This window comes from Anomaloglossus baeobatrachus, chromosome 7 (assembly GCF_048569485.1).
Source record: "Anomaloglossus baeobatrachus isolate aAnoBae1 chromosome 7, aAnoBae1.hap1, whole genome shotgun sequence".
Taxonomy (NCBI): Eukaryota; Metazoa; Chordata; class Amphibia; order Anura; family Aromobatidae; genus Anomaloglossus; species Anomaloglossus baeobatrachus.
In genome coordinates, this window is record NC_134359.1 from 205,654,591 (window position 1) to 205,674,431 (window position 19,841).

Sequence of the window (19,841 nt, forward strand, 5' to 3'; positions counted from 1 at the left end):
AAAATAGAAACTTCAGTACTGAGGCTATGAAAAGAAGGCACTGCTGAGATTCGAACTCAGGATCTCCTGTTTACGAGACAGACGCTTTAACCAACTAAGCCACAGCACCACTTTGTGTAAGAGTAGAAAAGCACTACTGGTAGAGTCGCCCTTACCTCATGTCTTTCAGTGTCCTTGAATGTCTAGAGATAGACGACTTATGCAAATTCTTTCTTTACTGGACTAATTTTTAGGGCTTCAATAGTGACAAAAAAATACAATCTTTATTGAATTACTGATATTAAAACCCTAAACTTTGGTTAATCTCTGATAAAGTTTGAGCTTGTCCAACTTTTGACATAATCCACTGTTGTAGATATGATAAGAGCCACTTTGCCAGAAGCTCATACACAATCTTTAGTGAAATTGCACAGACTTGTCAAAATCCTCATTAGATCACATCATCTGGCTACAGATTTTTCCTGTAGACGAGCTGCCGAGTGGTTATGGCGTATGACTACTAATCCATTGTGCTCTGCATGTATGGTTTTTGAATCCCATACTTGTTGAAGTTACCTTCATCTCCAATGTTGAAACTCTAAATTATCTTTTTCAGCCCAAGCAGTGAGTATTTCCAGCATTTCCTGTTCAAGAAGGCTGCTATCAAACTTTTCTAACATTTCAGTCTGGCAAAAGTAAACCCACTGTTTTCATTTGGCATGCTTGATGCCATCCTACATTGGCTGACATCTTCTTCCTTTTGAGTACTTTGACAACACAGATTTAGAATCTCTCCATTGCACTATCTAAGGAAGGGATATGAGAAAGACAAGTTTGACTTTATAGTATTTTTACAAGGAAAGTACACTGTTAAACATAGAAACTTTAGTACTGAGGCTATGAAAAGAAGGCACTGCTGAGATTCGAACTCAGGATCTCCTGTTTACGAGACAGGCGCTTTAACCAACTAAGCCACAGCACCACTTTGTGTAAGAGTAGAAAAGCACTACTGGTAGAGTCGCCCTTACCTCATGTCTTTCAGTGTCCTTGAATGTCTAGAGATAGACGACTTATGCAAATTCTTTCTTTACTGGACTAATTTTTAGGGCTTCAATAGTGACAAAAAAATACAATCTTTATTGAATTACTGATATTAAAACCCTAAACTTTGGTTAATCTCTGATAAAGTTTGAGCTTGTCCAACTTTTGACATAATCCACTGTTGTAGATATGATAAGAGCCACTTTGCCAGAAGCTCATACACAATCTTTAGTGAAATTGCACAGACTTGTCAAAATCCTCATTAGATCACATCATCTGGCTACAGATTTTTCCTGTAGACGAGCTGCCGAGTGGTTATGGCGTATGACTACTAATCCATTGTGCTCTGCATGTATGGTTTTTGAATCCCATACTTGTTGAAGTTACCTTCATCTCCAATGTTGAAACTCTAAATTATCTTTTTCAGCCCAAGCAGTGAGTATTTCCAGCATTTCCTGTTCAAGAAGGCTGCTATCAAACTTTTCTAACATTTCAGTCTGGCAAAAGTAAACCCACTGTTTTCATTTGGCATGCTTGATGCCATCCTACATTGGCTGACATCTTCTTCCTTTTGAGTACTTTGACAACACAGATTTAGAATCTCTCCATTGCACTATCTAAGGAAGGGATATGAGAAAGACAAGTTTGACTTTATAGTATTTTTACAAGGAAAATACACTGTTAAACATAGAAACTTTAGTACTGAGGCTATGAAAAGAAGGCACTGCTGAGATTCGAACTCAGGATCTCCTGTTTACGAGACAGGCGCTTTAACCAACTAAGCCACAGCACCACTTTGTGTAAGAGTAGAAAAGCACTACTGGTAGAGTCGCCCTTACCTCATGTCTTTCAGTGTCCTTGAATGTCTAGAGATAGACGACTTATGCAAATTCTTTCTTTACTGGACTAATTTTTAGGGCTTCAATAGTGACAAAAAAATACAATCTTTATTGAATTACTGATATTAAAACCCTAAACTTTGGTTAATCTCTGATAAAGTTTGAGCTTGTCCAACTTTTGACATAATCCACTGTTGTAGATATGATAAGAGCCACTTTGCCAGAAGCTCATACACAATCTTTAGTGAAATTGCACAGACTTGTCAAAATCCTCATTAGATCACATCATCTGGCTACAGATTTTTCCTGTAGACGAGCTGCCGAGTGGTTATGGCGTATGACTACTAATCCATTGTGCTCTGCATGTATGGTTTTTGAATCCCATACTTGTTGAAGTTACCTTCATCTCCAATGTTGAAACTCTAAATTATCTTTTTCAGCCCAAGCAGTGAGTATTTCCAGCATTTCCTGTTCAAGAAGGCTGCTATCAAACTTTTCTAACATTTCAGTCTGGCAAAAGTAAACCCACTGTTTTCATTTGGCATGCTTGATGCCATCCTACATTGGCTGACATCTTCTTCCTTTTGAGTACTTTGACAACACAGATTTAGAATCTCTCCATTGCACTATCTAAGGAAGGGATATGAGAAAGACAAGTTTGACTTTATAGTATTTTTACAAGGAAAATACACTGTTAAACATAGAAACTTCAGTACTGAGGCTATGAAAAGAAGGCACTGCTGAGATTCGAACTCAGGATCTCCTGTTTACGAAACAGGCGCTTTAACCAACGAAGCCACAGCACCACTTTGTGTAAGAGTAGAAAAGCACTACTGGTAGAGTCGCCCTTACCTCATGTCTTTCAGTGTCCTTGAATGTCTAGAGATAGACGACTTATGCAAATTCTTTCTTTACTGGACTAATTTTTAGGGCTTCAATAGTGACAAAAAAATACAATCTTTATTGAATTACTGATATTAAAACCCTAAACTTTGGTTAATCTCTGATAAAGTTTGAGCTTGTCCAACTCTTGACATAATCCACTGTTGTAGATATGATAAGAGCCACTTTGCCAGAAGCTCATACACAATCTTTAGTGAAATTGCACAGACTTGTCAAAATCCTCATTAGATCACATCATCTGGCTACAGATTTTTCCTGTAGACGAGCTGCCGAGTGGTTATGGCGTATGACTACTAATCCATTGTGCTCTGCATGTATGGTTTTTGAATCCCATACTTGTTGAAGTTACCTTCATCTCCAATGTTGAAACTCTAAATTATCTTTTTCAGCCCAAGCAGTGAGTATTTCCAGCATTTCCTGTTCAAGAAGGCTGCTATCAAACTTTTCTAACATTTCAGTCTGGCAAAAGTAAACCCACTGTTTTCATTTGGCATGCTTGATGCCATCCTACATTGGCTGACATCTTCTTCCTTTTGAGTACTTTGACAACACAGATTTAGAATCTCTCCATTGCACTATCTAAGGAAGGGATATGAGAAAGACAAGTTTGACTTTATAGTATTTTTACAAGGAAAGTACATTGTTAAACATAGAAACTTCTGTAAGAGGCTATGAAAAGAAGGCACTGCTGAGATTCGAACTCAGGATCTCCTGTTTACGAGACAGGCGCTTTAACCAACTAAGCCACAGCACCACTTTGTGTAAGAGTAGAAAAGCACTACTGGTAGAGTCGCCCTTACCTCATGTCTTTCAGTGTCCATGAATGTCTAGAGATAGACGACTTATGCAAATTCTTTCTTTACTGGACTAAGTTTTAGGGCTTCAATAGTGACAAAAAAATACAATCTTTATTGAATTACTGATATTAAAACCCTAAACTTTGGTTAATCTCTGATAAAGTTTGAGCTTGTCCAACTTTTGACATAATCCACTGTTGTAGATATGATAAGAGCCACTTTGCCAGAAGCTCATACACAATCTTTAGTGAAATTGCACAGACTTGTCAAAATCCTCATTAGATCACATCATCTGGCTACAGATTTTTCCTGTAGACGAGCTGCCGAGTGGTTATGGCGTATGACTACTAATCCATTGTGCTCTGCATGTATGGTTTTTGAATCCCATACTTGTTGAAGTTACCTTCATCTCCAATGTTGAAACTCTAAATTATCTTTTTCAGCCCAAGCAGTGAGTATTTCCAGCATTTCCTGTTCAAGAAGGCTGCTATCAAACTTTTCTAACATTTCAGTCTGGCAAAAGTAAACCCACTGTTTTCATTTGGCATGCTTGATGCCATCCTACATTGGCTGACATCTTCTTCCTTTTGAGTACTTTGACAACACAGATTTAGAATCTCTCCATTGCACTATCTAAGGAAGGGATATGAGAAAGACAAGTTTGACTTTATAGTATTTTTACAAGGAAAGTACATTGTTAAACATAGAAACTTCTGTAAGAGGCTATGAAAAGAAGGCACTGCTGAGATTCGAACTCAGGATCTCCTGTTTACAAGACAGGCGCTTTAACCAACTAAGCCACAGCACCACTTTGTGTAAGAGTAGAAAAGCACTACTGGTAGAGTCGCCATCACCTCATGTCTTTCAGTGTCCTTGAATGTCTAGAGATAGACGACTTATGCAAATTCTTTCTTTACTGGACTAATTTTTAGGGCTTCAATAGTGACAAAAAATACAATCTTTATTGAATTACTGATATTAAAACCCTAAACTTTGGTTAATCTCTGATAAAGTTTGAGCTTGTCCAACTCTTGACATAATCCACTGTTGTAGATATGATAAGAGCCACTTTGCCAGAAGCTCATACACAATCTTTAGTGAAATTGCACAGACTTGTCAAAATCCTCATTAGATCACATCATCTGGCTACAGACTCTTCCTGTAGACGAGCTGCCGAGTGGTTATGGCGTATGACTACTAATCCATTGTGCTCTGCATGCATGGTTTTTGAATCCCATACTTGTTGAAGTTACCTTCATCTCCAATGTTGAAACTCTAAATTATCTTTTTCAGCCCAAGCAGTGAGTATTTCCAGCATTTCCTGTTCATGAAGGCTGCTATCAAACTTTTCTAACATTTCAGTCTGGCAAAAGTAAACCCACTGTTTTCATTTGGCATGCTTGATGCCATCCTACATTGGCTGACATCTTCTTCCTTTTGAGTACTTTGACAACACAGATTTAGAATCTCTCCATTGCACTATCTAAGGAAGGGATATGAGAAAGACAAGTTTGACTTTATAGTATTTTTACAAGGAAAGTACATTGTTAAACATAGAAACTTCTGTAAGAGGCTATGAAAAGAAGGCACTGCTGAGATTCGAACTCAGGATCTCCTGTTTACAAGACAGGCGCTTTAACCAACTAAGCCACAGCACCACTTTGTGTAAGAGTAGAAAAGCACTACTGGTAGAGTCGCCATCACCTCATGTCTTTCAGTGTCCTTGAATGTCTAGAGATAGACGACTTATGCAAATTCTTTCTTTACTGGACTAATTTTTAGGGCTTCAATAGTGACAAAAAATACAATCTTTATTGAATTACTGATATTAAAACCCTAAACTTTGGTTAATCTCTGATAAAGTTTGAGCTTGTCCAACTCTTGACATAATCCACTGTTGTAGATATGATAAGAGCCACTTTGCCAGAAGCTCATACACAATCTTTAGTGAAATTGCACAGACTTGTCAAAATCCTCATTAGATCACATCATCTGGCTACAGACTCTTCCTGTAGACGAGCTGCCGAGTGGTTATGGCGTATGACTACTAATCCATTGTGCTCTGCATGCATGGTTTTTGAATCCCATACTTGTTGAAGTTACCTTCATCTCCAATGTTGAAACTCTAAATTATCTTTTTCAGCCCAAGCAGTGAGTATTTCCAGCATTTCCTGTTCAAGAAGGCTGCTATCAAACTTTTCTAACATTTCAGTCTGGCAAAAGTAAACCCACTGTTTTCATTTGGCATGCTTGATGCCATCCTACATTGGCTGACATCTTCTTCCTTTTGAGTACTTTGACAACACAGATTTAGAATCTCTCCATTGCACTATCTAAGGAAGGGATATGAGAAAGACAAGTTTGACTTTATAGAATTTTTACAAGGAAAATACACTGTTAAACATAGAAACTTCAGTACTGAGGCTATGAAAAGAAGGCACTGCTGAGATTCGAACTCAGGATCTCCTGTTTACGAGACAGGCGCTTTAACCAACTAAGCCACAGCACCACTTTGTGTAAGAGTAGAAAAGCACTACTGGTAGAGTCGCCCTTACCTCATGTCTTTCAGTGTCCTTGAATGTCTAGAGATAGACGACTTATGCAAATTCTTTCTTTACTGGACTAATTTTTAGGGCTTCAATAGTGACAAAAAAATACAATCTTTATTGAATTACTGATATTAAAACCCTAAACTTTGGTTAATCTCTGATAAAGTTTGAGCTTGTCCAACTCTTGACATAATCCACTGTTGTAGATATGATAAGAGCCACTTTGCCAGAAGCTCATACACAATCTTTAGTGAAATTGCACAGACTTGTCAAAATCCTCATTAGATCACATCATCTGGCTACAGATTTTTCCTGTAGACGAGCTGCCGAGTGGTTATGGCGTATGACTACTAATCCATTGTGCTCTGCATGTATGGTTTTTGAATCCCATACTTGTTGAAGTTACCTTCATCTCCAATGTTGAAACTCTAAATTATCTTTTTCAGCCCAAGCAGTGAGTATTTCCAGCATTTCCTGTTCAAGAAGGCTGCTATCAAACTTTTCTAACATTTCAGTCTGGCAAAAGTAAACCCACTGTTTTCATTTGGCATGCTTGATGCCATCCTACATTGGCTGACATCTTCTTCCTTTTGAGTACTTTGACAACACAGATTTAGAATCTCTCCATTGCACTATCTAAGGAAGGGATATGAGAAAGACAAGTTTGACTTTATAGTATTTTTACAAGGAAAGTACATTGTTAAACATAGAAACTTCTGTAAGAGGCTATGAAAAGAAGGCACTGCTGAGATTCGAACTCAGGATCTCCTGTTTACGAGACAGGCGCTTTAACCAACTAAGCCACAGCACCACTTTGTGTAAGAGTAGAAAAGCACTACTGGTAGAGTCGCCCTTACCTCATGTCTTTCAGTGTCCATGAATGTCTAGAGATAGACGACTTATGCAAATTCTTTCTTTACTGGACTAAGTTTTAGGGCTTCAATAGTGACAAAAAAATACAATCTTTATTGAATTACTGATATTAAAACCCTAAACTTTGGTTAATCTCTGATAAAGTTTGAGCTTGTCCAACTTTTGACATAATCCACTGTTGTAGATATGATAAGAGCCACTTTGCCAGAAGCTCATACACAATCTTTAGTGAAATTGCACAGACTTGTCAAAATCCTCATTAGATCACATCATCTGGCTACAGATTTTTCCTGTAGACGAGCTGCCGAGTGGTTATGGCGTATGACTACTAATCCATTGTGCTCTGCATGTATGGTTTTTGAATCCCATACTTGTTGAAGTTACCTTCATCTCCAATGTTGAAACTCTAAATTATCTTTTTCAGCCCAAGCAGTGAGTATTTCCAGCATTTCCTGTTCAAGAAGGCTGCTATCAAACTTTTCTAACATTTCAGTCTGGCAAAAGTAAACCCACTGTTTTCATTTGGCATGCTTGATGCCATCCTACATTGGCTGACATCTTCTTCCTTTTGAGTACTTTGACAACACAGATTTAGAATCTCTCCATTGCACTATCTAAGGAAGGGATATGAGAAAGACAAGTTTGACTTTATAGAATTTTTACAAGGAAAATACACTGTTAAACATAGAAACTTCAGTACTGAGGCTATGAAAAGAAGGCACTGCTGAGATTCGAACTCAGGATCTCCTGTTTACGAGACAGGCGCTTTAACCAACTAAGCCACAGCACCACTTTGTGTAAGAGTAGAAAAGCACTACTGGTAGAGTCGCCCTTACCTCATGTCTTTCAGTGTCCTTGAATGTCTAGAGATAGACGACTTATGCAAATTCTTTCTTTACTGGACTAATTTTTAGGGCTTCAATAGTGACAAAAAAATACAATCTTTATTGAATTACTGATATTAAAACCCTAAACTTTGGTTAATCTCTGATAAAGTTTGAGCTTGTCCAACTCTTGACATAATCCACTGTTGTAGATATGATAAGAGCCACTTTGCCAGAAGCTCATACACAATCTTTAGTGAAATTGCACAGACTTGTCAAAATCCTCATTAGATCACATCATCTGGCTACAGATTTTTCCTGTAGACGAGCTGCCGAGTGGTTATGGCGTATGACTACTAATCCATTGTGCTCTGCATGTATGGTTTTTGAATCCCATACTTGTTGAAGTTACCTTCATCTCCAATGTTGAAACTCTAAATTATCTTTTTCAGCCCAAGCAGTGAGTATTTCCAGCATTTCCTGTTCAAGAAGGCTGCTATCAAACTTTTCTAACATTTCAGTCTGGCAAAAGTAAACCCACTGTTTTCATTTGGCATGCTTGATGCCATCCTACATTGGCTGACATCTTCTTCCTTTTGAGTACTTTGACAACACAGATTTAGAATCTCTCCATTGCACTATCTAAGGAAGGGATATGAGAAAGACAAGTTTGACTTTATAGTATTTTTACAAGGAAAATACACTGTTAAACATAGAAACTTCAGTACTGAGGCTATGAAAAGAAGGCACTGCTGAGATTCGAACTCAGGATCTCCTGTTTACGAGACAGGCGCTTTAACCAACTAAGCCACAGCACCACTTTGTGTAAGAGTAGAAAAGCACTACTGGTAGATTCGCCCTCACCTCATGTCTTTGAGTGTCCTTGAATGTCTAGAGATAGACGACTTATGCAAATTCTTTCTTTACTGGACTAATTTTTAGGGCTTCAATAGTGACAAAAAATACAATCTTTATTGAATTACTGATATTAAAACCCTAAACTTTGGTTAATCTCTGATAAAGTTTGAGCTTGTCCAACTTTTGACATAATCCACTGTTGTAGATATGATAAGAGCCACTTTGCCAGAAGCTCATACACAATCTTTAGTGAAATTGCACAGACTTGTCAAAATCCTCATTAGATCACATCATCTGGCTACAGATTTTTCCTGTAGACGAGCTGCCGAGTGGTTATGGCGTATGACTACTAATCCATTGTGCTCTGCATGTATGGTTTTTGAATCCCATACTTGTTGAAGTTACCTTCATCTCCAATGTTGAAACTCTAAATTATCTTTTTCAGCCCAAGCAGTGAGTATTTCCAGCATTTCCTGTTCAAGAAGGCTGCTATCAAACTTTTCTAACATTTCAGTCTGGCAAAAGTAAACCCACTGTTTTCATTTGGCATGCTTGATGCCATCCTACATTGGCTGACATCTTCTTCCTTTTGAGTACTTTGACAACACAGATTTAGAATCTCTCCATTGCACTATCTAAGGAAGGGATATGAGAAAGACAAGTTTGACTTTATAGTATTTTTACAAGGAAAGTACATTGTTAAACATAGAAACTTCTGTAAGAGGCTATGAAAAGAAGGCACTGCTGAGATTCGAACTCAGGATCTCCTGTTTACGAGACAGGCGCTTTAACCAACTAAGCCACAGCACCACTTTGTGTAAGAGTAGAAAAGCACTACTGGTAGAGTCGCCCTTACCTCATGTCTTTCAGTGTCCATGAATGTCTAGAGATAGACGACTTATGCAAATTCTTTCTTTACTGGACTAATTTTTAGGGCTTCAATAGTGACAAAAAAATACAATCTTTATTGAATTACTGATATTAAAACCCTAAACTTTGGTTAATCTCTGATAAAGTTTGAGCTTGTCCAACTTTTGACATAATCCACTGTTGTAGATATGATAAGAGCCACTTTGCCAGAAGCTCATACACAATCTTTAGTGAAATTGCACAGACTTGTCAAAATCCTCATTAGATCACATCATCTGGCTACAGATTTTTCCTGTAGACGAGCTGCCGAGTGGTTATGGCGTATGACTACTAATCCATTGTGCTCTGCATGTATGGTTTTTGAATCCCATACTTGTTGAAGTTACCTTCATCTCCAATGTTGAAACTCTAAATTATCTTTTTCAGCCCAAGCAGTGAGTATTTCCAGCATTTCCTGTTCAAGAAGGCTGCTATCAAACTTTTCTAACATTTCAGTCTGGCAAAAGTAAACCCACTGTTTTCATTTGGCATGCTTGATGCCATCCTACATTGGCTGACATCTTCTTCCTTTTGAGTACTTTGACAACACAGATTTAGAATCTCTCCATTGCACTATCTAAGGAAGGGATATGAGAAAGACAAGTTTGACTTTATAGTATTTTTACAAGGAAAGTACATTGTTAAACATAGAAACTTCTGTAAGAGGCTATGAAAAGAAGGCACTGCTGAGATTCGAACTCAGGATCTCCTGTTTACGAGACAGGCGCTTTAACCAACTAAGCCACAGCACCACTTTGTGTAAGAGTAGAAAAGCACTACTGGTAGAGTCGCCCTCACCTCATGTCTTTGAGTGTCCTTGAATGTCTAGAGATAGACGACTTATGCAAATTCTTTCTTTACTGGACTAATTTTTAGGGCTTCAATAGTGACAAAAAATACAATCTTTATTGAATTACTGATATTAAAACCCTAAACTTTGGTTAATCTCTGATAAAGTTTGAGCTTGTCCAACTTTTGACATAATCCACTGTTGTAGATATGATAAGAGCCACTTTGCCAGAAGCTCATACACAATCTTTAGTGAAATTGCACAGACTTGTCAAAATCCTCATTAGATCACATCATCTGGCTACAGATTTTTCCTGTAGACGAGCTGCCGAGTGGTTATGGCGTATGACTACTAATCCATTGTGCTCTGCATGTATGGTTTTTGAATCCCATACTTGTTGAAGTTACCTTCATCTCCAATGTTGAAACTCTAAATTATCTTTTTCAGCCCAAGCAGTGAGTATTTCCAGCATTTCCTGTTCAAGAAGGCTGCTATCAAACTTTTCTAACATTTCAGTCTGGCAAAAGTAAACCCACTGTTTTCATTTGGCATGCTTGATGCCATCCTACATTGGCTGACATCTTCTTCCTTTTGAGTACTTTGACAACACAGATTTAGAATCTCTCCATTGCACTATCTAAGGAAGGGATATGAGAAAGACAAGTTTGACTTTATAGTATTTTTACAAGGAAAATACACTGTTAAACATAGAAACTTCAGTACTGAGGCTATGAAAAGAAGGCACTGCTGAGATTCGAACTCAGGATCTCCTGTTTACGAGACAGGCGCTTTAACCAACTAAGCCACAGCACCACTTTGTGTAAGAGTAGAAAAGCACTACTGGTAGATTCGCCCTCACCTCATGTCTTTGAGTGTCCTTGAATGTCTAGAGATAGACGACTTATGCAAATTCTTTCTTTACTGGACTAATTTTTAGGGCTTCAATAGTGACAAAAAATACAATCTTTATTGAATTACTGATATTAAAACCCTAAACTTTGGTTAATCTCTGATAAAGTTTGAGCTTGTCCAACTTTTGACATAATCCACTGTTGTAGATATGATAAGAGCCACTTTGCCAGAAGCTCATACACAATCTTTAGTGAAATTGCACAGACTTGTCAAAATCCTCATTAGATCACATCATCTGGCTACAGATTTTTCCTGTAGACGAGCTGCCGAGTGGTTATGGCGTATGACTACTAATCCATTGTGCTCTGCATGTATGGTTTTTGAATCCCATACTTGTTGAAGTTACCTTCATCTCCAATGTTGAAACTCTAAATTATCTTTTTCAGCCCAAGCAGTGAGTATTTCCAGCATTTCCTGTTCAAGAAGGCTGCTATCAAACTTTTCTAACATTTCAGTCTGGCAAAAGTAAACCCACTGTTTTCATTTGGCATGCTTGATGCCATCCTACATTGGCTGACATCTTCTTCCTTTTGAGTACTTTGACAACACAGATTTAGAATCTCTCCATTGCACTATCTAAGGAAGGGATATGAGAAAGACAAGTTTGACTTTATAGTATTTTTACAAGGAAAGTACATTGTTAAACATAGAAACTTCTGTAAGAGGCTATGAAAAGAAGGCACTGCTGAGATTCGAACTCAGGATCTCCTGTTTACGAGACAGGCGCTTTAACCAACTAAGCCACAGCACCACTTTGTGTAAGAGTAGAAAAGCACTACTGGTAGAGTCGCCCTTACCTCATGTCTTTCAGTGTCCATGAATGTCTAGAGATAGACGACTTATGCAAATTCTTTCTTTACTGGACTAATTTTTAGGGCTTCAATAGTGACAAAAAAATACAATCTTTATTGAATTACTGATATTAAAACCCTAAACTTTGGTTAATCTCTGATAAAGTTTGAGCTTGTCCAACTTTTGACATAATCCACTGTTGTAGATATGATAAGAGCCACTTTGCCAGAAGCTCATACACAATCTTTAGTGAAATTGCACAGACTTGTCAAAATCCTCATTAGATCACATCATCTGGCTACAGATTTTTCCTGTAGACGAGCTGCCGAGTGGTTATGGCGTATGACTACTAATCCATTGTGCTCTGCATGTATGGTTTTTGAATCCCATACTTGTTGAAGTTACCTTCATCTCCAATGTTGAAACTCTAAATTATCTTTTTCAGCCCAAGCAGTGAGTATTTCCAGCATTTCCTGTTCAAGAAGGCTGCTATCAAACTTTTCTAACATTTCAGTCTGGCAAAAGTAAACCCACTGTTTTCATTTGGCATGCTTGATGCCATCCTACATTGGCTGACATCTTCTTCCTTTTGAGTACTTTGACAACACAGATTTAGAATCTCTCCATTGCACTATCTAAGGAAGGGATATGAGAAAGACAAGTTTGACTTTATAGTATTTTTACAAGGAAAGTACATTGTTAAACATAGAAACTTCTGTAAGAGGCTATGAAAAGAAGGCACTGCTGAGATTCGAACTCAGGATCTCCTGTTTACGAGACAGGCGCTTTAACCAACTAAGCCACAGCACCACTTTGTGTAAGAGTAGAAAAGCACTACTGGTAGAGTCGCCCTCACCTCATGTCTTTGAGTGTCCTTGAATGTCTAGAGATAGACGACTTATGCAAATTCTTTCTTTACTGGACTAATTTTTAGGGCTTCAATAGTGACAAAAAATACAATCTTTATTGAATTACTGATATTAAAACCCTAAACTTTGGTTAATCTCTGATAAAGTTTGAGCTTGTCCAACTTTTGACATAATCCACTGTTGTAGATATGATAAGAGCCACTTTGCCAGAAGCTCATACACAATCTTTAGTGAAATTGCACAGACTTGTCAAAATCCTCATTAGATCACATCATCTGGCTACAGATTTTTCCTGTAGACGAGCTGCCGAGTGGTTATGGCGTATGACTACTAATCCATTGTGCTCTGCATGTATGGTTTTTGAATCCCATACTTGTTGAAGTTACCTTCATCTCCAATGTTGAAACTCTAAATTATCTTTTTCAGCCCAAGCAGTGAGTATTTCCAGCATTTCCTGTTCAAGAAGGCTGCTATCAAACTTTTCTAACATTTCAGTCTGGCAAAAGTAAACCCACTGTTTTCATTTGGCATGCTTGATGCCATCCTACATTGGCTGACATCTTCTTCCTTTTGAGTACTTTGACAACACAGATTTAGAATCTCTCCATTGCACTATCTAAGGAAGGGATATGAGAAAGACAAGTTTGACTTTATAGTATTTTTACAAGGAAAATACACTGTTAAACATAGAAACTTCAGTACTGAGGCTATGAAAAGAAGGCACTGCTGAGATTCGAACTCAGGATCACCTGTTTACGAGACAGGCGCTTTAACCAACTAAGCCACAGCACCACTTTGTGTAAGAGTAGAAAAGCACTACTGGTAGAGTCGCCCTCACCTCATGTCTTTGAGTGTCCTTGAATGTCTAGAGATAGACGACTTATGCAAATTCTTTCTTTACTGGACTAATTTTTAGGGCTTCAATAGTGACAAAAAATACAATCTTTATTGAATTACTGATATTAAAACCCTAAACTTTGGTTAATCTCTGAGAAAGTTTGAGCTTGTCCAACTCTTGACATAATCCACTGTTGTAGATATGATAAGAGCCACTTTGCCAGAAGCTCATACACAATCTTTAGTGAAATTGCACAGACTTGTCAAAATCCTCATTAGATCACATCATCTGGCTACAGATTTTTCCTGTAGACGAGCTGCCGAGTGGTTATGGCGTATGACTACTAATCCATTGTGCTCTGCATGTATGGTTTTTGAATCCCATACTTGTTGAAGTTACCTTCATCTCCAATGTTGAAACTCTAAATTATCTTTTTCAGCCCAAGCAGTGAGTATTTCCAGCATTTCCTGTTCAAGAAGGCTGCTATCAAACTTTTCTAACATTTCAGTCTGGCAAAAGTAAACCCACTGTTTTCATTTGGCATGCTTGATGCCATCCTACATTGGCTGACATCTTCTTCCTTTTGAGTACTTTGACAACACAGATTTAGAATCTCTCCATTGCACTATCTAAGGAAGGGATATGAGAAAGACAAGTTTGACTTTATAGTATTTTTACAAGGAAAGTACATTGTTAAACATAGAAACTTCTGTAAGAGGCTATGAAAAGAAGGCACTGCTGAGATTCGAACTCAGGATCTCCTGTTTACGAGACAGGCGCTTTAACCAACTAAGCCACAGCACCACTTTGTGTAAGAGTAGAAAAGCACTACTGGTAGAGTCGCCCTCACCTCATGTCTTTGAGTGTCCTTGAATGTCTAGAGATAGACGACTTATGCAAATTCTTTCTTTACTGGACTAATTTTTAGGGCTTCAATAGTGACAAAAAATACAATCTTTATTGAATTACTGATATTAAAACCCTAAACTTTGGTTAATCTCTGATAAAGTTTGAGCTTGTCCAACTTTTGACATAATCCACTGTTGTAGATATGATAAGAGCCACTTTGCCAGAAGCTCATACACAATCTTTAGTGAAATTGCACAGACTTGTCAAAATCCTCATTAGATCACATCATCTGGCTACAGATTTTTCCTGTAGACGAGCTGCCGAGTGGTTATGGCGTATGACTACTAATCCATTGTGCTCTGCATGTATGGTTTTTGAATCCCATACTTGTTGAAGTTACCTTCATCTCCAATGTTGAAACTCTAAATTATCTTTTTCAGCCCAAGCAGTGAGTATTTCCAGCATTTCCTGTTCAAGAAGGCTGCTATCAAACTTTTCTAACATTTCAGTCTGGCAAAAGTAAACCCACTGTTTTCATTTGGCATGCTTGATGCCATCCTACATTGGCTGACATCTTCTTCCTTTTGAGTACTTTGACAACACAGATTTAGAATCTCTCCATTGCACTATCTAAGGAAGGGATATGAGAAAGACAAGTTTGACTTTATAGTATTTTTACAAGGAAAATACACTGTTAAACATAGAAACTTCAGTACTGAGGCTATGAAAAGAAGGCACTGCTGAGATTCGAACTCAGGATCTCCTGTTTACGAGACAGGCGCTTTAACCAACTAAGCCACAGCACCACTTTGTGTAAGAGTAGAAAAGCACTACTGGTAGAGTCGCCCTCACCTCATGTCTTTGAGTGTCCTTGAATGTCTAGAGATAGACGACTTATGCAAATTCTTTCTTTACTGGACTAATTTTTAGGGCTTCAATAGTGACAAAAAATACAATCTTTATTGAATTACTGATATTAAAACCCTAAACTTTGGTTAATCTCTGAGAAAGTTTGAGCTTGTCCAACTCTTGACATAATCCACTGTTGTAGATATGATAAGAGCCACTTTGCCAGAAGCTCATACACAATCTTTAGTGAAATTGCACAGACTTGTCAAAATCCTCATTAGATCACATCATCTGGCTACAGACTCTTCCTGTAGACGAGCTGCCGAGTGGTTATGGCGTATGACTACTAATCCATTGTGCTCTGCATGCATGGTTTTTGAATCCCATACTTGTTGAAGTTACCTTCATCTCCAATGTTGAAACTCTAAATTATCTTTTTCAGCCCAAGCAGTGAGTATTTCCAGCATTTCCTGTTCAAGAAGGCTGCTATCAAACTTTTCTAACATTTCAGTCTGGCAAAAGTAAACCCACTGTTTTCATTTGGCATGCTTGATGCCATCCTACATTGGCTGACATCTTCTTCCTTTTGAGTACTTTGACAACACAGATTTAGAATCTCTCCATTGCACTATCTAAGGAAGGGATATGAGAAAGACAAGTTTGACTTTATAGTATTTTTACAAGGAAAATACACTGTTAAACATAGAAACTTCAGTACTGAGGCTATGAAAAGAAGGCACTGCTGAGATTCGAACTCAGGATCTCCTGTTTACGAAACAGGCGCTTTAACCAACGAAGCCACAGCACCACTTTGTGTAAGAGTAGAAAAGCACTACTGGTAGAGTCGCCCTTACCTCATGTCTTTCAGTGTCCTTGAATGTCTAGAGATAGACGACTTATGCAAATTCTTTCTTTACTGGACTAATTTTTAGGGCTTCAATAGTGACAAAAAAATACAATCTTTATTGAATTACTGATATTAAAACCCTAAACTTTGGTTAATCTCTGATAAAGTTTGAGCTTGTCCAACTTTTGACATAATCCACTGTTGTAGATATGATAAGAGCCACTTTGCCAGAAGCTCATACACAATCTTTAGTGAAATTGCACAGACTTGTCAAAATCCTCATTAGATCACATCATCTGGCTACAGATTTTTCCTGTAGACGAGCTGCCGAGTGGTTATGGCGTATGACTACTAATCCATTGTGCTCTGCATGTATGGTTTTTGAATCCCATACTTGTTGAAGTTACCTTCATCTCCAATGTTGAAACTCTAAATTATCTTTTTCAGCCCAAGCAGTGAGTATTTCCAGCATTTCCTGTTCAAGAAGGCTGCTATCAAACTTTTCTAACATTTCAGTCTGGCAAAAGTAAACCCACTGTTTTCATTTGGCATGCTTGATGCCATCCTACATTGGCTGACATCTTCTTCCTTTTGAGTACTTTGACAACACAGATTTAGAATCTCTCCATTGCACTATCTAAGGAAGGGATATGAGAAAGACAAGTTTGACTTTATAGTATTTTTACAAGGAAAGTACATTGTTAAACATAGAAACTTCTGTAAGAGGCTATGAAAAGAAGGCACTGCTGAGATTCGAACTCAGGATCTCCTGTTTACGAGACAGGCGCTTTAACCAACTAAGCCACAGCACCACTTTGTGTAAGAGTAGAAAAGCACTACTGGTAGAGTCGCCCTCACCTCATGTCTTTGAGTGTCCTTGAATGTCTAGAGATAGACGACTTATGCAAATTCTTTCTTTACTGGACTAATTTTTAGGGCTTCAATAGTGACAAAAAATACAATCTTTATTGAATTACTGATATTAAAACCCTAAACTTTGGTTAATCTCTGATAAAGTTTGAGCTTGTCCAACTTTTGACATAATCCACTGTTGTAGATATGATAAGAGCCACTTTGCCAGAAGCTCATACACAATCTTTAGTGAAATTGCACAGACTTGTCAAAATCCTCATTAGATCACATCATCTGGCTACAGATTTTTCCTGTAGACGAGCTGCCGAGTGGTTATGGCGTATGACTACTAATCCATTGTGCTCTGCATGTATGGTTTTTGAATCCCATACTTGTTGAAGTTACCTTCATCTCCAATGTTGAAACTCTAAATTATCTTTTTCAGCCCAAGCAGTGAGTATTTCCAGCATTTCCTGTTCAAGAAGGCTGCTATCAAACTTTTCTAACATTTCAGTCTGGCAAAAGTAAACCCACTGTTTTCATTTGGCATGCTTGATGCCATCCTACATTGGCTGACATCTTCTTCCTTTTGAGTACTTTGACAACACAGATTTAGAATCTCTCCATTGCACTATCTAAGGAAGGGATATGAGAAAGACAAGTTTGACTTTATAGTATTTTTACAAGGAAAATACACTGTTAAACATAGAAACTTCAGTACTGAGGCTATGAAAAGAAGGCACTGCTGAGATTCGAACTCAGGATCTCCTGTTTACGAGACAGGCGCTTTAACCAACTAAGCCACAGCACCACTTTGTGTAAGAGTAGAAAAGCACTACTGGTAGAGTCGCCCTCACCTCATGTCTTTGAGTGTCCTTGAATGTCTAGAGATAGACGACTTATGCAAATTCTTTCTTTACTGGACTAATTTTTAGGGCTTCAATAGTGACAAAAAATACAATCTTTATTGAATTACTGATATTAAAACCCTAAACTTTGGTTAATCTCTGAGAAAGTTTGAGCTTGTCCAACTCTTGACATAATCCACTGTTGTAGATATGATAAGAGCCACTTTGCCAGAAGCTCATACACAATCTTTAGTGAAATTGCACAGACTTGTCAAAATCCTCATTAGATCACATCATCTGGCTACAGACTCTTCCTGTAGACGAGCTGCCGAGTGGTTATGGCGTATGACTACTAATCCATTGTGCTCTGCATGCATGGTTTTTGAATCCCATACTTGTTGAAGTTACCTTCATCTCCAATGTTGAAACTCTAAATTATCTTTTTCAGCCCAAGCAGTGAGTATTTCCAGCATTTCCTGTTCAAGAAGGCTGCTATCAAACTTTTCTAACATTTCAGTCTGGCAAAAGTAAACCCACTGTTTTCATTTGGCATGCTTGATGCCATCCTACATTGGCTGACATCTTCTTCCTTTTGAGTACTTTGACAACACAGATTTAGAATCTCTCCATTGCACTATCTAAGGAAGGGATATGAGAAAGACAAGTTTGACTTTATAGTATTTTTACAAGGAAAATACACTGTTAAACATAGAAACTTCAGTACTGAGGCTATGAAAAGAAGGCACTGCTGAGATTCGAACTCAGGATCTCCTGTTTACGAAACAGGCGCTTTAACCAACGAAGCCACAGCACCACTTTGTGTAAGAGTAGAAAAGCACTACTGGTAGAGTCGCCCTTACCTCATGTCTTTCAGTGTCCTTGAATGTCTAGAGATAGACGACTTATGCAAATTCTTTCTTTACTGGACTAATTTTTAGGGCTTCAATAGTGACAAAAAAATACAATCTTTATTGAATTACTGATATTAAAACCCTAAACTTTGGTTAATCTCTGATAAAGTTTGAGCTTGTCCAACTTTTGACATAATCCACTGTTGTAGATATGATAAGAGCCACTTTGCCAGAAGCTCATACACAATCTTTAGTGAAATTGCACAGACTTGTCAAAATCCTCATTAGATCACATCATCTGGCTACAGATTTTTCCTGTAGACGAGCTGCCGAGTGGTTATGGCGTATGACTACTAATCCATTGTGCTCTGCATGTATGGTTTTTGAATCCCATACTTGTTGAAGTTACCTTCATCTCCAATGTTGAAACTCTAAATTATCTTTTTCAGCCCAAGCAGTGAGTATTTCCAGCATTTCCTGTTCAAGAAGGCTGCTATCAAACTTTTCTAACATTTCAGTCTGGCAAAAGTAAACCCACTGTTTTCATTTGGCATGCTTGATGCCATCCTACATTGGCTGACATCTTCTTCCTTTTGAGTACTTTGACAACACAGATTTAGAATCTCTCCATTGCACTATCTAAGGAAGGGATATGAGAAAGACAAGTTTGACTTTATAGTATTTTTACAAGGAAAATACACTGTTAAACATAGAAACTTCAGTACTGAGGCTATGAAAAGAAGGCACTGCTGAGATTCGAACTCAGGATCTCCTGTTTACGAAACAGGCGCTTTAACCAACGAAGCCACAGCACCACTTTGTGTAAGAGTAGAAAAGCACTACTGGTAGAGTCGCCCTTACCTCATGTCTTTCAGTGTCCTTGAATGTCTAGAGATAGACGACTTATGCAAATTCTTTCTTTACTGGACTAATTTTTAGGGCTTCAATAGTGACAAAAAAATACAATCTTTA

General features: G+C 37.9%; 24 non-coding genes across 24 annotated transcripts; all 24 read right to left on the reverse strand.

The window, feature by feature from the left end:
- Positions 1 to 35: 35 nt before the first annotated feature.
- TRNAT-CGU (transfer RNA threonine (anticodon CGU)) lies at positions 36 to 109 on the reverse strand. Its single transcript has one exon. It is a non-coding gene; the product is annotated as a tRNA-Thr (tRNA).
- A 778-nt stretch (positions 110 to 887) lies between these two features.
- TRNAT-CGU (transfer RNA threonine (anticodon CGU)) lies at positions 888 to 961 on the reverse strand. Its single transcript has one exon. It is a non-coding gene; the product is annotated as a tRNA-Thr (tRNA).
- A 778-nt stretch (positions 962 to 1,739) lies between these two features.
- On the reverse strand, positions 1,740 to 1,813 carry TRNAT-CGU (transfer RNA threonine (anticodon CGU)). Its single transcript has one exon. It is a non-coding gene; the product is annotated as a tRNA-Thr (tRNA).
- A 778-nt stretch (positions 1,814 to 2,591) lies between these two features.
- TRNAT-CGU (transfer RNA threonine (anticodon CGU)) lies at positions 2,592 to 2,665 on the reverse strand. Its single transcript has one exon. It is a non-coding gene; the product is annotated as a tRNA-Thr (tRNA).
- A 777-nt stretch (positions 2,666 to 3,442) lies between these two features.
- On the reverse strand, positions 3,443 to 3,516 carry TRNAT-CGU (transfer RNA threonine (anticodon CGU)). Its single transcript has one exon. It is a non-coding gene; the product is annotated as a tRNA-Thr (tRNA).
- A 777-nt stretch (positions 3,517 to 4,293) lies between these two features.
- On the reverse strand, positions 4,294 to 4,367 carry TRNAT-UGU (transfer RNA threonine (anticodon UGU)). Its single transcript has one exon. It is a non-coding gene; the product is annotated as a tRNA-Thr (tRNA).
- Positions 4,368 to 5,143: 776 nt separating this feature from the next.
- Positions 5,144 to 5,217, reverse strand: TRNAT-UGU (transfer RNA threonine (anticodon UGU)). Its single transcript has one exon. It is a non-coding gene; the product is annotated as a tRNA-Thr (tRNA).
- Positions 5,218 to 5,994: 777 nt separating this feature from the next.
- TRNAT-CGU (transfer RNA threonine (anticodon CGU)) lies at positions 5,995 to 6,068 on the reverse strand. Its single transcript has one exon. It is a non-coding gene; the product is annotated as a tRNA-Thr (tRNA).
- Positions 6,069 to 6,845: 777 nt separating this feature from the next.
- On the reverse strand, positions 6,846 to 6,919 carry TRNAT-CGU (transfer RNA threonine (anticodon CGU)). Its single transcript has one exon. It is a non-coding gene; the product is annotated as a tRNA-Thr (tRNA).
- Positions 6,920 to 7,697: 778 nt separating this feature from the next.
- Positions 7,698 to 7,771, reverse strand: TRNAT-CGU (transfer RNA threonine (anticodon CGU)). Its single transcript has one exon. It is a non-coding gene; the product is annotated as a tRNA-Thr (tRNA).
- Positions 7,772 to 8,549: 778 nt separating this feature from the next.
- Positions 8,550 to 8,623, reverse strand: TRNAT-CGU (transfer RNA threonine (anticodon CGU)). Its single transcript has one exon. It is a non-coding gene; the product is annotated as a tRNA-Thr (tRNA).
- Positions 8,624 to 9,399: 776 nt separating this feature from the next.
- On the reverse strand, positions 9,400 to 9,473 carry TRNAT-CGU (transfer RNA threonine (anticodon CGU)). Its single transcript has one exon. It is a non-coding gene; the product is annotated as a tRNA-Thr (tRNA).
- Positions 9,474 to 10,250: 777 nt separating this feature from the next.
- TRNAT-CGU (transfer RNA threonine (anticodon CGU)) lies at positions 10,251 to 10,324 on the reverse strand. Its single transcript has one exon. It is a non-coding gene; the product is annotated as a tRNA-Thr (tRNA).
- A 777-nt stretch (positions 10,325 to 11,101) lies between these two features.
- On the reverse strand, positions 11,102 to 11,175 carry TRNAT-CGU (transfer RNA threonine (anticodon CGU)). Its single transcript has one exon. It is a non-coding gene; the product is annotated as a tRNA-Thr (tRNA).
- A 776-nt stretch (positions 11,176 to 11,951) lies between these two features.
- TRNAT-CGU (transfer RNA threonine (anticodon CGU)) lies at positions 11,952 to 12,025 on the reverse strand. Its single transcript has one exon. It is a non-coding gene; the product is annotated as a tRNA-Thr (tRNA).
- A 777-nt stretch (positions 12,026 to 12,802) lies between these two features.
- On the reverse strand, positions 12,803 to 12,876 carry TRNAT-CGU (transfer RNA threonine (anticodon CGU)). The gene has a single exon. It is a non-coding gene; the product is annotated as a tRNA-Thr (tRNA).
- Positions 12,877 to 13,653: 777 nt separating this feature from the next.
- TRNAT-CGU (transfer RNA threonine (anticodon CGU)) lies at positions 13,654 to 13,727 on the reverse strand. The gene has a single exon. It is a non-coding gene; the product is annotated as a tRNA-Thr (tRNA).
- Positions 13,728 to 14,503: 776 nt separating this feature from the next.
- On the reverse strand, positions 14,504 to 14,577 carry TRNAT-CGU (transfer RNA threonine (anticodon CGU)). Its single transcript has one exon. It is a non-coding gene; the product is annotated as a tRNA-Thr (tRNA).
- Positions 14,578 to 15,354: 777 nt separating this feature from the next.
- Positions 15,355 to 15,428, reverse strand: TRNAT-CGU (transfer RNA threonine (anticodon CGU)). The gene has a single exon. It is a non-coding gene; the product is annotated as a tRNA-Thr (tRNA).
- Positions 15,429 to 16,205: 777 nt separating this feature from the next.
- TRNAT-CGU (transfer RNA threonine (anticodon CGU)) lies at positions 16,206 to 16,279 on the reverse strand. The gene has a single exon. It is a non-coding gene; the product is annotated as a tRNA-Thr (tRNA).
- Positions 16,280 to 17,056: 777 nt separating this feature from the next.
- TRNAT-CGU (transfer RNA threonine (anticodon CGU)) lies at positions 17,057 to 17,130 on the reverse strand. Its single transcript has one exon. It is a non-coding gene; the product is annotated as a tRNA-Thr (tRNA).
- A 777-nt stretch (positions 17,131 to 17,907) lies between these two features.
- TRNAT-CGU (transfer RNA threonine (anticodon CGU)) lies at positions 17,908 to 17,981 on the reverse strand. The gene has a single exon. It is a non-coding gene; the product is annotated as a tRNA-Thr (tRNA).
- A 777-nt stretch (positions 17,982 to 18,758) lies between these two features.
- Positions 18,759 to 18,832, reverse strand: TRNAT-CGU (transfer RNA threonine (anticodon CGU)). Its single transcript has one exon. It is a non-coding gene; the product is annotated as a tRNA-Thr (tRNA).
- Positions 18,833 to 19,610: 778 nt separating this feature from the next.
- Positions 19,611 to 19,684, reverse strand: TRNAT-CGU (transfer RNA threonine (anticodon CGU)). The gene has a single exon. It is a non-coding gene; the product is annotated as a tRNA-Thr (tRNA).
- Positions 19,685 to 19,841: the final 157 nt, after the last annotated feature.